The 13,706-nt window shown below is 37.0% G+C and overlaps 1 protein-coding gene across 4 annotated transcripts in view; it reads left to right on the top strand.

The window, feature by feature from the left end:
• The window catches only part of drn (zinc finger AN1-type doctor no), a 151,559-nt gene that overhangs the window by 59,294 nt on the left and 78,559 nt on the right, over positions 1-13,706 (top strand). Inside the window, exon 1 of one of the 4 annotated variants that reach the window (XM_085945174.1) lies at positions 3,211-3,674. The exons of 1 other annotated variant lie outside the window; for it this stretch is intronic. The gene's annotated coding sequence lies outside the window, so the exon portion shown is untranslated. Of the gene's footprint in view, positions 1-3,210; positions 3,675-7,612; positions 7,631-8,796; positions 8,815-13,706 lie in introns of those variants that run through there. 2 more of the 4 variants (XM_085945177.1, XM_085945176.1) reach the window with 2 other exon arrangements.

Below are 13,706 nucleotides of genomic sequence, written 5' to 3'. Positions count from 1 at the left end.
TCGATCCCGGTCATGACAAAAATATTTATGTGTTTTTCTCAAAGCCTGGGTGTTTGTGATTGTTCAAAATTACTAACAACCACCTTGTACGAAAAAGCAAGGACATGGTTATTAATAATTCTAAAAAAAAAAAAAATATGCCCCCAAACGTTAATACGTATTGCCTACGGCTAATCTTCGGAAAAAATAATAGTGCATAATATAATAATATGTGTAATATATTTGTTCCGTTGTGTGAAAATGCTCATTTACACTGTTTTTAATTTTTAAAAAAATTTAAAAACACATTTAAACATTAATTAGATTTTGTATATACCTGCCTACGAGTATTATTATAATTTTAATTACTTTAAAAAAGGTAGATAATATACAGGTAGGTATGTGGTGGTAAAATATAATAGGTAGAAACATGATTATTTTGTGATAGGTACAGGTTTCTGAGCTCGTCCATTTGGTAAAAATCTATATCAATAATGATAGTAGTTAACTATTACTGTTATATTATAGTTTCCTTTCTCTGTTTACAGGGGTAATTTGTAGCATCAAACTCTTCTAATGAAAACCATCAGTTTTACACTTTTCGTAACTTGATCAACGACCACAGATTTTATACAATTAAATTAAATCGAAATTCTCGGTTGATTACATACTTTTCTTGACACTTTCATCGTGTTTTAAAAGTTGTACAATATGCCATTGTGGAAAAGTGAGTTTTCCAGGCCAACCAAAAACCTGACTCCACTGACGTCGGCGTCGTTGTAATCATTTTCAATTTTCTACCTATAGCGTACGCCGCTCGGCATCGTTCGCATGCGTTCGGCTCCGTCTTGACATGCGCACTAATCGTGACTTGCGTTTAACTAGTGCGCGAAAGAGACGGCCACCAGGCTTCTCGCTCTTTCCCAACTTTTTTTTATTCGCTACACACGCATTCGTGATTCGAACATGGTCGCGGGAGCGACGGCGTCGACGGCGCACATCAGTGTGTGTATCAATGCGGACTGTATGTATGTGTTTATTTCGATGAGACATCGTGCTTTTCTATGAAAATGTCAGATGAATTTCATGCTAAGATCAGTTTAAAAGATGTTGGCAATAATAAATAAAATCACATTTTTGGTTTTTAGTCGATACATTTATACCTATGCATAAGATAATATGTTTCTTTCTGTAGACAATAGAAATTGGCCATGAAATAGGTATTCTCATTATTTCGATAGTTTAGTTTGACACAATGGATGAGCCCAAAATTCTCTCCAGAGCTCAATTATCAATCCATCAATATTTAAAATATTTCTTCCAGTCCACTGTATACTCATAGTATGGTAGCGGCCACATTTTTACCTTTATGGGTTTCTAGGCTTATTATATGTCTCAAGTACTCACTTGAGCGGCACTCACTCGGTCTCAAATGGATCGAAAACCAGGGCTACAGCCACACTACAGCTACAGCTACAGCCACAGCCACAAACACGGGGCTTGGTGACAAACAGTCGGATTTTTTGGTGTTGATAGATTGTCCATGGAATCGTTGTGTTACCATCAAACTGATTGTCACCATGGCGATATAATCATATGTACTCCCAAGTTTTCGATGACACCAGGGTGAGTGCTTGTAATTTGTGTCACGGTACGTACTAAGAGTGTTGGAGACAGGCCAAAACTCTTGATCGTAATTGTATATTAGAGTTTGGCCATCTTTAGTTTCTCCATTTCGCCAATTTATATGTAATTTATCAGATGGAGATACCTAAATTCCTTTCAACTGAGAGCATTTTTTCATTGTATTAAATATCTTCTGCTTCATGATCCATCTGACAGCCTTCTCAGTATTCAGCGCCACGCAGGGCCTGTGTCAGTGACATTCTTAATTTGGTTCGAGTCCGGCGAAGGCAAACCATGGAGAGCCGTGTCTGTTTCGAATGTGGAGTTCGCTAATTATGGAGTTGATAATTATTTTAAATTTAAAATCATTCAATAAATTTGAAGAGTTTGTAATTGTTCTTCTGAAAAGTTATTTTTGTTGACTATACTCTCAGTGCGTTGCATGATAGATTTAATACTACTTGACTTTTCTTATTGTAGCTCAAGCGATATCCGATTTATTTGAATTATTAATAATTCTAATTACATATTTTCCAGTGACAAATTTTATTCCGCTGTCCCTACGGAAGTAAATAGTGAAGAAACACATTTACTAACAAATTTTGTACCGAGATTAAAATATATGTCACTCGGAATCCCACTAACAATAAAATTACGTCATGTTTTTTGTGCGAGATTGGTGTAGGTTAATTTCATGTTATTCTCGAATAATGACGATACATTTTATAAGTGCTCAGATGACTTTGCAATATTTGATTGCATTTATCAAAAATCAATCATTGTAACATCCGTTCATCTGTATCATTGTTAAAATATACGCACCTATTTTCTTTTCGGCACTTTTGGTAGCTGTAATATTATGTTTGTATTATTGTGCCGATCATTGATAGAGTCTCAGTACGTTTGATGAAGTTTATACGGCTACATACATAAGTTGGCGGATGTAGTATGAATCACAAAAGATTTTGCTTTGAAATTTCTCATCACGTGAGTCACTTGTATTTCCGCGAACTTTTCTTCTGTTTTCTTTGCTGAGGATTATTAGTTTTTGAACATTGTTTGATTGAGAATACTCACTATAATTATACGGTAATTATAATTGAACGTAGGTATAATATTTATTTTGTAACATTTTTTAAATTAATCAAGCACCGTTAATTATATTACCATTGTAACTGTTTCAAATAAATACACATCCATAACACTTATTTTGCGTTTGGATTATGTTATTATAAATACCATATACCTACATGGGATAGTAAGTTCTACTTTTGATTTCAGACTGCTTTTATATTGCAATTTCAATGTTCTATGAAGTACCAAATGTTTCTATCCGTAGAAGCATGCCGTGGTTTGGTTTCGACAACGATTATGAGATCACTTCTCCGTAATGTTGGTAGATCCTCTGCGAAGAGACGACTTTCCTTGAAGCAGTCGGGAGCTCCGCCGCTGGCTGGCTTTTCCGCGAATGATTAATTTTTCATCGCTATTCCACGGGCGCCCCCCTCCCTCCACCAGTTTAATTTCACGTGTGGCGGTACGCGAGGCGAGAGGGGAGGCGCGCGTTCGAAAGCTCCAACCTCCGCTACCCGCGCGCCGCTCGTCAGTCCGATTTCAGCCTTCGACGCGGGAGGGTCTCGCGGCTCGTGTTTACGCATCGCTACAAAACAGATTTAAACAAAAAGTATATCCAGATTCAAAATACGCGACGTTATCAAAGTATAAAGCTCGCCATTTGGAAATTTAGTGCTATCTATCAGTCGAATCGTTCGAAAACGGAGATATAAGAAGTTTTATTGTTCTCAGTATACCCGTGTCGACGTCCCAGCGAGCGCGAATGAGCAAAGTGCAGCAGCGCGTCTCGACTGAAATCCGTGTGTTCTGGTGCTGCGATATATGAATTTGAATTATAGCTGTTGATTGTTGGTTATTGTGAGTGAGAATCCGTGACGATTGTGGTGCTGCGCCTCGAAGGTTCGAGTCGGGAAGGAGCACGCCTGAGCCCAAAGGCCAGACGGATCGGCCAGCTGACGGCCTGTCTTCTCTCCTACTTACCACCACGAGCGAATGTAAGTTTGCCACCGTGTGCGTGAGATTGTGTGTACATTGTATAACATACTGAGTGTACACGTTGGCGATCGTGTGTTCAGCCTTTGTCCTTCGCTACGTGATAAATAAAATATGATAATAAATATATAAATAATTGCTAAGAAATTGCGTCACGTTGTCAGTTGAAGAAGTTTCGAAAGACGTAGAAGACATTCCGAAAAACATCTACATAGTTAATAAGTAAGTAAGTAAGTACCTATCTAGCTGGGGAAAATAATCTAATTAAATTTACGCGCACTTGAGCCGATATTGCGAGTAAAGTGCATGCTCGAAAACAAAAGAGATTGACACCTGTTGTCGAGATAAAGGAAACGTGTGGTCGGTTGGTTGTTCACCTCGCAGACGAGGTGAAGAAAATATTTTGCGTGTTATTTTGGCATATCATTCGTTCGTTGTTTGCTGTAAATTACACGTCACATAGTGTGCTCGTTTCCCAGTGCGAAACACACAAATATTTAGGTTTTTATCCGGTCTGGCACCCCGCCACGCATTATTCGCGGCCCAATGATATTTTTGATCGTATTTTTGTTTACCAACCTCGTGCGTTTCATGAATTTCTGGTTTTCCCAAGAACGACTTATTCTTTAAAGTTTGACTTTTCAGAAGCACGTGATAACGATAATAATTTGCTAAAAGCACATTGCTTAATCTGTAAAAATTAGCGATAACAATCAGGTATTGTTTTCCTACGAAACGTCATGTTTTCAACATTGCTTATTTCGTCATGCGATCGACACATTTAATCAAATGGTACCTACCTATTTAACTCCTTCATATCTCGCCAACACAGCACGTATTTTTTATGTGTTTAGCAAGAACTATTTGCATACTCTAGCACTGGCTGATACCGACCAAATTTGATAACATATTCATTATTAAGTAATTTTTTTTATCCAAATTGAATTTGTTAACACAACTATTTTAACCATCTGCTTATATCAATCTAAACTATAAGTACCTACCTATTATGGTATTAATGTTATGAGTTTATGACCGTTTTGATCTAAGGAAAATCAATTATTAGAATCCTTTATACCTTTAATTAGATTGTTAGACGCTTATGAATACAAGATACATTAGCAACATTACCTATACCTTCACTAAATCTGAAGTACCTAGGTACCTTCTTTATTATGAGGGTTGCTAGGTATGTAAACTTGTACCTATATACAGTACCTAACATGAACACGTTTGTTATTCGTGTTCAATGAGGAGCGATGATAATAATATGATATTATGATATCGACAGACCATTCTCTACGGAGAATATAAACTGCCATAAAAAATAATATAGGTACTAGGTATACCTTCGTAATATAATGTTATCAGGATATTTCTTTAAATAGAGACTGCCTGGTATTGGGGGCGCCTCGGAATATTTTAATAATGCACTTAGCTAATAATACATCATAGCTCTCGTTTCATGTGGCAATATGGGAATAGGTGATATGATGATAGTCGCAGCCATCGGATGGTGGTGTGCGTGGAGCCCTCGTGCCGGATCCGTGGGGCGCACTCCCTTCGCTCGGCGGGGTCGACGGCCTGCCGAGCCGCCGGTCCACCCCCCGGAGTTCCACGACCCCGTCGAAGAGGGACCACCCTCCTGATAACCCGACTCGATCTGCTCAACCCCATTGCGTGCGTTTGTGTGTTCGTCTATTTTGCCACCGCGCGCGTATGCGTTTTCCATCGTGCCTGTCTGTCGCGCACATGGATGGACTCGTGTAGGTTGTGATAGGTAGGTACCTATGTGTTGTTTTTTTATTCCCTTCCCCATATCTGAAAAGTTAATGTGGGATGGTGAAGTAGTTATTATCTATCGGTAACGCCTTGTTTCTAGCACTATCTCATTTAAGTATCTTTTTGTAAATTTATACGTAGTAAGGCAGTGCATTCTTCCGTATAGTTAATTCATACAATAGTTATGGATTTGTTTTATGGTATAACATTTATTGCCATAGTGAGAAATGCGGTGTCTAACTTGGAAAAGTCTTTGGCTATTAAATTGCTATGGTTACACTTACGTCTTATCACGTGCTTACGTACCTCTACAACAGTTGTATAGGTAAATCATTCTACAGTGTCACCATGGCTACGGAAAAAGGGAAGTGCAGTTGTAGTGGTATTGTTTGTTAGCATTAAACCAGGCATTGCAGCAAGCAATTCCAATACATATGCGTAACGCCTATGGTACCACTGTAGAATGATTTTATACATTGCACTAGTAAACGTAGTGGACTAAAATATCAGCTGGGGTGGTCGATCCGCTGCTGAATGATGGTCCCTAGTTCTTCGCTGCCACTAATAAAAATGTCATTATTATTTAATCGTTTCTTAAAATACCACTATACCAGGGCGATAATATTTAGTTTTTGGTTGGATCAAGTTCGTATCATCACAAATAATGCGTGTAAGGTACACAATAATTGTATACTTTCGAGTACATAGTTATTTTTAATTTTCATTACATGATTTTTTTTAAAATCAAATATTTCGTTTATTTTTAAACTGTTTCCATTCGAATGCCAAATACCTACTCTGAGCGAAGAGGTTTTACCGTGAATGGGACGACGTAAGATTTTAATTTAGCTGTCATGTCAATATCGTGAATATCAATATTCTATTTGATTGTGAATTACGTTTGTGGTTGTACCTATTCAGGTACTGGACGGTTGGTCGAACGTATGACTTTGGGTAGGTGGATTATTTTGTTTAAAATTCTGTTGAATTTGAAAAATACACCGGTCTTTGTTCGATTCTATTCCAACTTATTAAGATCGCAGGCGGAGATCTCGGCCCTTTGTCGGGCGATCCACCGAGCCGATCTCTGTGTGTTTTCAATTTACTCGCCCAGTCGTCGCAAGTGTATTCTAGCGGAGGGTCTCCAACCCTCGGCCCCCCTTTCCCGCCCGCCTCCCAGCTGATACCTCATACATTCGAAATGCGTTTGCATCAGCTGATGCGCGGCGGCCATATTGCCAATGCTAGGAGGCGAGCGCGCGGCGGGCTTTTCGCGCGACTCATATCGCGCGTTGTCATTTCAATGAGCCGTGACGTCACACCGCCTACCAACACCACCGTGTTTTTGTTTATTCGAATTTCGAACGTTGCCGTAGTGTTCACCACGCACACTTGCATGCGATAATATCACTGATAGGTAAATAAACTAAAGTGTGTGGGTTTTTTTTTGAGTGTGTGTGCTTTTATCGATAGATTACGACCTGATACATCCATGCATACTGCAACGTTTTCATAGCGTGATATTTTGTTTGTAGAATATACCTACGTGGAAAACGGTACCCGTTCTAAGTTTAAAAAGTGTCACGAATTGGTACTGGCTCTTTTTTCTTTCGTATTGCGCGATAGCCACATTCCCGAACGGCACGGCCCGTACTTTTCTCTGAATATAAAAATTTATAATCTGTCTTAGGAATCAACGCCGAATAATATTGTTGTGGTTTTACTTAGAATCGACGAAATTACAAAATACACGTCAATAGGTTCTTATTTTTTAAAAACACATCTTGGTAATGTTATCAAGTTTGTAATAAGTAGGTGGGTATATGACAAAGAAAATAACGAAGATTGTGGTTATTTTTTTTAAACCTAGATTTTTTTGTCATGTGTTTATGTTTACTATGTGTAAACAACAAGAAAACACAGCGCATTTAAACATGTACATACGCAATATAAAATAACTATCCCTAGTCCCATTCTGCAGTCTATTCACTCATTCGTAGCTAAGTTGTAATTGTAATAGCAGGTAAAATCATTTTGTTAGTGTATTGAGCAGGCACCTACAGAAAATGCTTGCAACCATATTGCCTACACTAAGTTGGCTGTTGCAAATTGAGTTCGCGGTGTGTTCAGGTGTGTCCGTTTATTATTTGTGTTCCATTGCAGACAGCAGTGTATAGTATGTTCACTCTCTATTTATCAATACCGATTTAATATTAATCCGTAATTGTGTGAAAGTGAAATTTTATGCAGCCATCTCAAGTTATACGTGATTTGAAATTATTCCGTATAATGGTGATCATGTCCGGTATCGTTTGCCGATTGTGAATGTCATATTGAAGCAGCCGAAGCCTGTCCCGATCAGCAGAGATACCTATATAATACAAATACACGCACGAAAGATCGCGCCATTAAACATCGAATATTGGCATTTCCATTTAAGATATTTGGATAAAATTATACAACTGATAACCAAACAAAATATGTACGAAGCAAGCACTGCCTAGTAGGGCCATGCTAGACAAAGCGTTCTCAAGTTTATTCCACCATTAAAGAAAATCAATTCTGGTGTTATGAGTTGTCGTGTCAGTAGCGCCAATTGGGAGTGCAATATCTGTTCAACAAAATTGCTTTTGATTTTGATATATTCCACTTGCGTGAGAGTGATTGGTTTAGGTCGGCGTTATTTTATAGATTCTTAAAAAATATCTTATACTTAGCTCATATTTTTTTTATTTACTCTTTTCTATTAATTCCGCTGTCTTTCTTTAAATATTGTTAATACTTGATATTCTCTGTTTTTTTATGTAATGTATGTAACAGTGAACATCTATTATGTGTATTATCGATGTATTATCGACTACTGAAATTTATATTTTTGTATTTGAATTACAATCAGCGTACTAAAGTGTACGTCTTCCACCGATGGTATTTGGATTTTTATTCGGATTTACGTGCAACTTGATTTTGACCGAATGAGAAAGAACAGACTTAACGCGATTTCACTATTTGCCATACACCAGCAGCAGCTATTCAAAGATGGTGAAAAGCGTTTAGTCGAGCTGGGTTCGCTCCCTCGGCGCTGCCATGTTGGGTCTCCGACTATTGTGACATGCGATCTGCTGTTTTTTTTTCTGTGCTTCGTGCGCCCAGCGGCTCGTGACATGTTATAATAAAATGTATTCTGTAACCCTGAATTCGCGCACAATTTCTAAGTACTTGGATTTTATAGATAATTTCGATAGCTAAAGTGCCTGCAGTTAAGAAATTGCTATAAATTAGATATAATTGTCACTGTGTATTTATTTACAATGTGCAATATAATGGTATTTCTAGTTATATGGCCAATGCGTGCAAGCGAAGGTATTTATGTGGTTTTGTTTATCGTTGTAAGTAACCTACATTGATGCAAGTATTTTATTTTATTGGAATTAGCTTGAAAAAGTTGAACTCAATAAAGTTGTAAATAAGTTATTTTATCAGATGACCCTTTCTCACATTGCATAATTCTTTTTCGACCGGACAGCATTGGGAATAATAATAAATTCTACTATTGCACAAACGTTACATTTTCATGCTTTTATGCGTGATAAAGCTCACATGTGAGGGAAACATAAATTGTGTCGTTATACAATATTTTTATAATATGTGGTGAAATGATTTAAGCATGATGCATTTTCATCAATTGTTATGAATTTTCACGAAGTAAATGCTGAATCTACTAACTATTAAAAGATCTACATTAACTACTTGTCAACATTTTGTATCATGGCCCGCTTATTCTGAAGCGGGGCCCCCAGGTCACTATCTTTGGCGAGTCCCCTTACCCATTGGAAGGTTAAGGGCAGTGTGCAAACACACAATAAATAAATATACAAATGGGCTGACATCATTAGTTATGTTTTGTGTTAATTCTGAAATATTGAGTACTTAGATGGGTATTACGTTTTATAGATTTTGTCGACGAAAATATTTAAATCGGTAAAATTAACTTTATCAGGCTTCAGCAAAATCATTTTCGAATGCCAAGATTTTAATTAACAAGTGATTGGTTTTCTTTTTAAATGTATCGTGTAATAAACAGGCTAGTGTTGTCCATTGGCAAAAATAAGTGTACAAAATAATGGAAATATTTTTTTAGTTCGATAACACAAAAAGTCAATTCGAAGTCTTTTCGTCTCCCGTTCATAACAGTTAGCTGGCCTTTACCCCGGGTTCCAGGGCGAGAGCTCTGTCTGTCTGCCCCCCTTATGAGTTCCATTTATTGTATAATAGGAATGAATGTTGGATGTCCCTATTCTACGAGATAATAATATTAAGTAATCGTTCCTTATGTTAAAAAGATCGTATTTTATCTTGGAAACAGTGTTGATTTGAAAAATGAAAAATATTCCATAGAATACTTTTCTTTCGGATGATGTGTTCCTATTTTGCCGAATTATAGGTATCACACATTGACTTGTAAAATACGAATGATTGATAATGCAATATCATAAGCAGTCTATACTTACTTGTTGGCTGACATAACCACGCCGTAGATGCCCCTACGGCAGAAATCGATAGATTAATAATAATTTATATGCTTCGTATTTATTACTTATTGCAAACCCGACACACATTCGCTTGCGATTCGAAATGAATCGCATCGGCCAGCGTCGCCATCTCATTATTACGACACGCTCCCATTTTGCTGGCGCTACGGTTTGTGTGTCAAGGGCGCCTCGCCATTACTATCGGTTACTTAGTTATCCGTGCATTATATTATTATTTGGCTGCGAAGGTGCTTCTTCGGTCGTCTTGTCCTCCTTTGTGCGGAACATGCGCTCACCGCTCGCGGGCTCCTTCGGCAGTGTTGCGCTGCGGTAATCGCTTGCCGCGCAGGTGAGCGTGTGATCTCATACTTCCGCGCCTACATTCTTCGCCCGATGCGAGCCTCGACGAATGCAGCGCATTTTTAGGTCGCAGCATAATTATTTAACCTACAACTTACTCGATGCGATTTATTAGGATTTTATAAATACATGGGAGTGGAATATCACACAGGAGTTCACCGTATTTTTCGCGATTTTTTGTACATGGTAATTACCAGGGTCGGTCCTAGCTTGGGTGAGCCCGATTGGTAATATGCGCGAGGCCCCTAGGACCTAGGTATATTATTTTCCCCTCCGAAAACGGTTGAGATGAGGTTCTTTATTATTTATTTTATACTTGTCTACATTGTAAAAAATACCGGACATTTTGATAAACTCTTTATTGGCATATCACTCACAATTATTAATGATGCAGCTAGCTTCTTTAGTCACCAAGTGTAAATAACAATTAATAAACTGATAAAATTGCAGGACAACAAAATGCTGACCACGTATAACAACGCGTTTCGTACTACATCTTACATGATTGCCATTGAGTTAATTTTGAATGTGTTTTTTCAAAATATCTTTATGAAAAATACCTACGTATTTCTCGATTTCCTTGAGTACATATTCTATGATTTTACTGCACATGGGCTCCGCGTTTTAAATGTTTGTTTCATCCTTTTTTATTTTGACTCATTTCAAGCGCAATGTCCGATTGTGCCCAATCGGTCCAATTGCCCTAAAATCGGGTCTGCGTATTAAGTTTAATTATAAGTACATATTTTTTTTTAAATGTTTAGTCAGTATTGAAAATTTGATAACTGATCATTATATGGACACTAATATGTTCCTAAAATCTGAGTGCATAAAAAGCTAACACCCTAGGACGCACGTGGGTCAATTGGTAAAGCACATTGGCGCGAATCCAGTGGATGCGGGTTCGAGTCCCGCTGAGCGCCGTTTTTTTTTCAAAGAGTTTTTCTAGTAAGTAGGTATTTCGAGGTATTCAAGTATGTATGTATGTTCAAAAAAGTATTTATTTGTTTTGCTTCTGCACCAAATCGTCAATTACATTTGAAAATTCCAGTTTCATTATGAAGAGTCAACGGGTTATTCTATGAGTCTATGGGTACATGGGTACATACGAAATAGATAAAAATGTAAAGCGGGTTTTATAACGAGCGCGCAGAGAGTCGACGATAGGCGTTCGGCGGACCTCAAGTAGGTCACGGGTCGTGGCCAGCCACTGTTCGCTATCATTCTGCTGCCACTACCGAACACGTTCATCCATTCTAGCTATCTTTAGAATGAACGTTTCTCCGCCTGCCATATACATACTATGCTAATTTAACCCTATTCCGATAGCTAGTCGGCTAGCGATCAGATCCCCGAACAACTGCTGCAAAATGAGTCCCATGTGATCCCGTTCGGCATGTTTTGCAAAAAAATAACTAGCCTGGCCTGTTGATTGTATGTAATCTCATAGCTATGTAGATAGATACACGAATCCACGTGTTGTGTTAAAAATTACAATCTATAAACTTATCCTAATCAAATTGATAATGGTGTGTTGTAGATGATTTAGAAAACAAAACATTTTTATCAATTCTGTTGTATGATATAATATATATATATTATTCGCGGGAATGTGTTTACCGCACGATTAATTGACCCACGCAATCATCCAATGTACGAATCGCAAACATATTTTGACATTACGTGGAAAGCGGTAAGTTATACAAATTGATGCAATCGTGTGTTTTTGTTGCATTTGGATTGACACTTTCTAGTCATGGCTGTCTTATCAGTATCACACAGGCATACATAATATTATTATTATTGCACAGTCGAAACTAGTATAATGTCACCTACCAATCTAGATTGAAGTTTATTTTTTGCTTTCACTTTAATGTTGTTAAATGACAGTTACCTGTCAATGTTTTGGTGGATTATCTTTCGATGTCTCTTCATGAACGAGAGTACTGGAATACTTCAGAACTCTGCAGCTTCTGCTGTCCGGTTTATTGTGTCCTTTGCCATGATATAGTATATTTTTTTAAATAACTGGTTGCATTACCTTATTGGTGCACATACGGTGATTTCTTTAATTTCCACACTGGCTGGCATAATGTCTTTCAAAGTTCTCTGGTCCTTGACGAATAGTGGCCCATAAGAATTTGACAGTACGTCGTAGGGATACAATATCGACATTTGGAAGAAAAAGGGCTTAATCCACACAAATCAAATCCTACAAGAGTCACAAAAACGCTTTTGTTATGGTTTTAGGTCAAAGTTAAAATTTAAAATAAACAATCGTGAAATGCATGATAATTAATATTTTGGTTTTTATATTCCTAATCTGATGGTAGGTACCTATTAATTATTAGCTTACATCCTTTGGACACAACGTGCATTATTTAATGTTAATGTTATTCAGCGTCTGACGCAAACGAAATCATATACACCATTATAAATCTATCTAAATATGCATTTTATAAAAGCTGACAATGCTACTTTACTGTAATATTATGTGTACTTGGATGACTAGGCGATATTTTAAATGCAGAAACAATTAAGTTTATAATATGTGTAAATAATATGACATGCGATATTATTTTAATTTAACTGTATAACATACATATTTACACCTACACTATCTCGCATAACATAATACATTATTGTATATTGCACGCTTCACAATACATTATATAATATGATGCTATGTAGCAGTTAATGGTGACATACGTGTTTTCCACCGTATGGCAGGGGTAACAGCCTGCGGGTCAACATGAGGAAATTTCAGCGAACCCACCCCTTGCCGAACATGTAGAAAATCGAGACACCCGGTTCTCTTTATTCTAACATAACTTGTATTGTACTGCATATATCATTCAATTAACCTATCTGATTGATGTTATTAGGTCATTATTAACAGTTATTAACATAGGTCAAAATGGAGCTTTTATGGTATTTTCAAAGCATTAGCCTGAACATTCCTTAAACGTTGTAGATAATCTATTTATATAATTTTGAAGCCTTATTGTACTTTTTATTTGACGATTGCATAAAGTATTTTTATTACATAAAATAGTATTTTTTTAAACCTCTCGGTCTAATGTTTTAGATTATTTAGAATATAGTCATATTTCAGTACATCCATGTGTTAAGATTTTTTAGATGTATTAATTTTTAAACGCATTTAAAAAACCGTTAGTAAATTAATGTTAAATAGTGAAATATTTATGATAAAAAATATATTTTATAATCTCTGTGATCCCAGATTTGACAAGAATTAGGCATTTTATTATTCAAAAAATGGGCACGATTAACACATTTGAAGATAATTCTAAAGATACTGATTATAAGCTGTGTCTTTGACCATTCAAATGTGATAAACAT

This window comes from Rhyacophila brunnea, unplaced genomic scaffold, assembly GCF_057557595.1.
Source record: "Rhyacophila brunnea isolate RB1 unplaced genomic scaffold, BYU_Rbru_1.0 scaffold_18, whole genome shotgun sequence".
NCBI lineage: Eukaryota > Metazoa > Arthropoda > Insecta > Trichoptera > Rhyacophilidae > Rhyacophila > Rhyacophila brunnea.
This window is presented reverse-complemented; position numbering and strand designations above follow the sequence as displayed.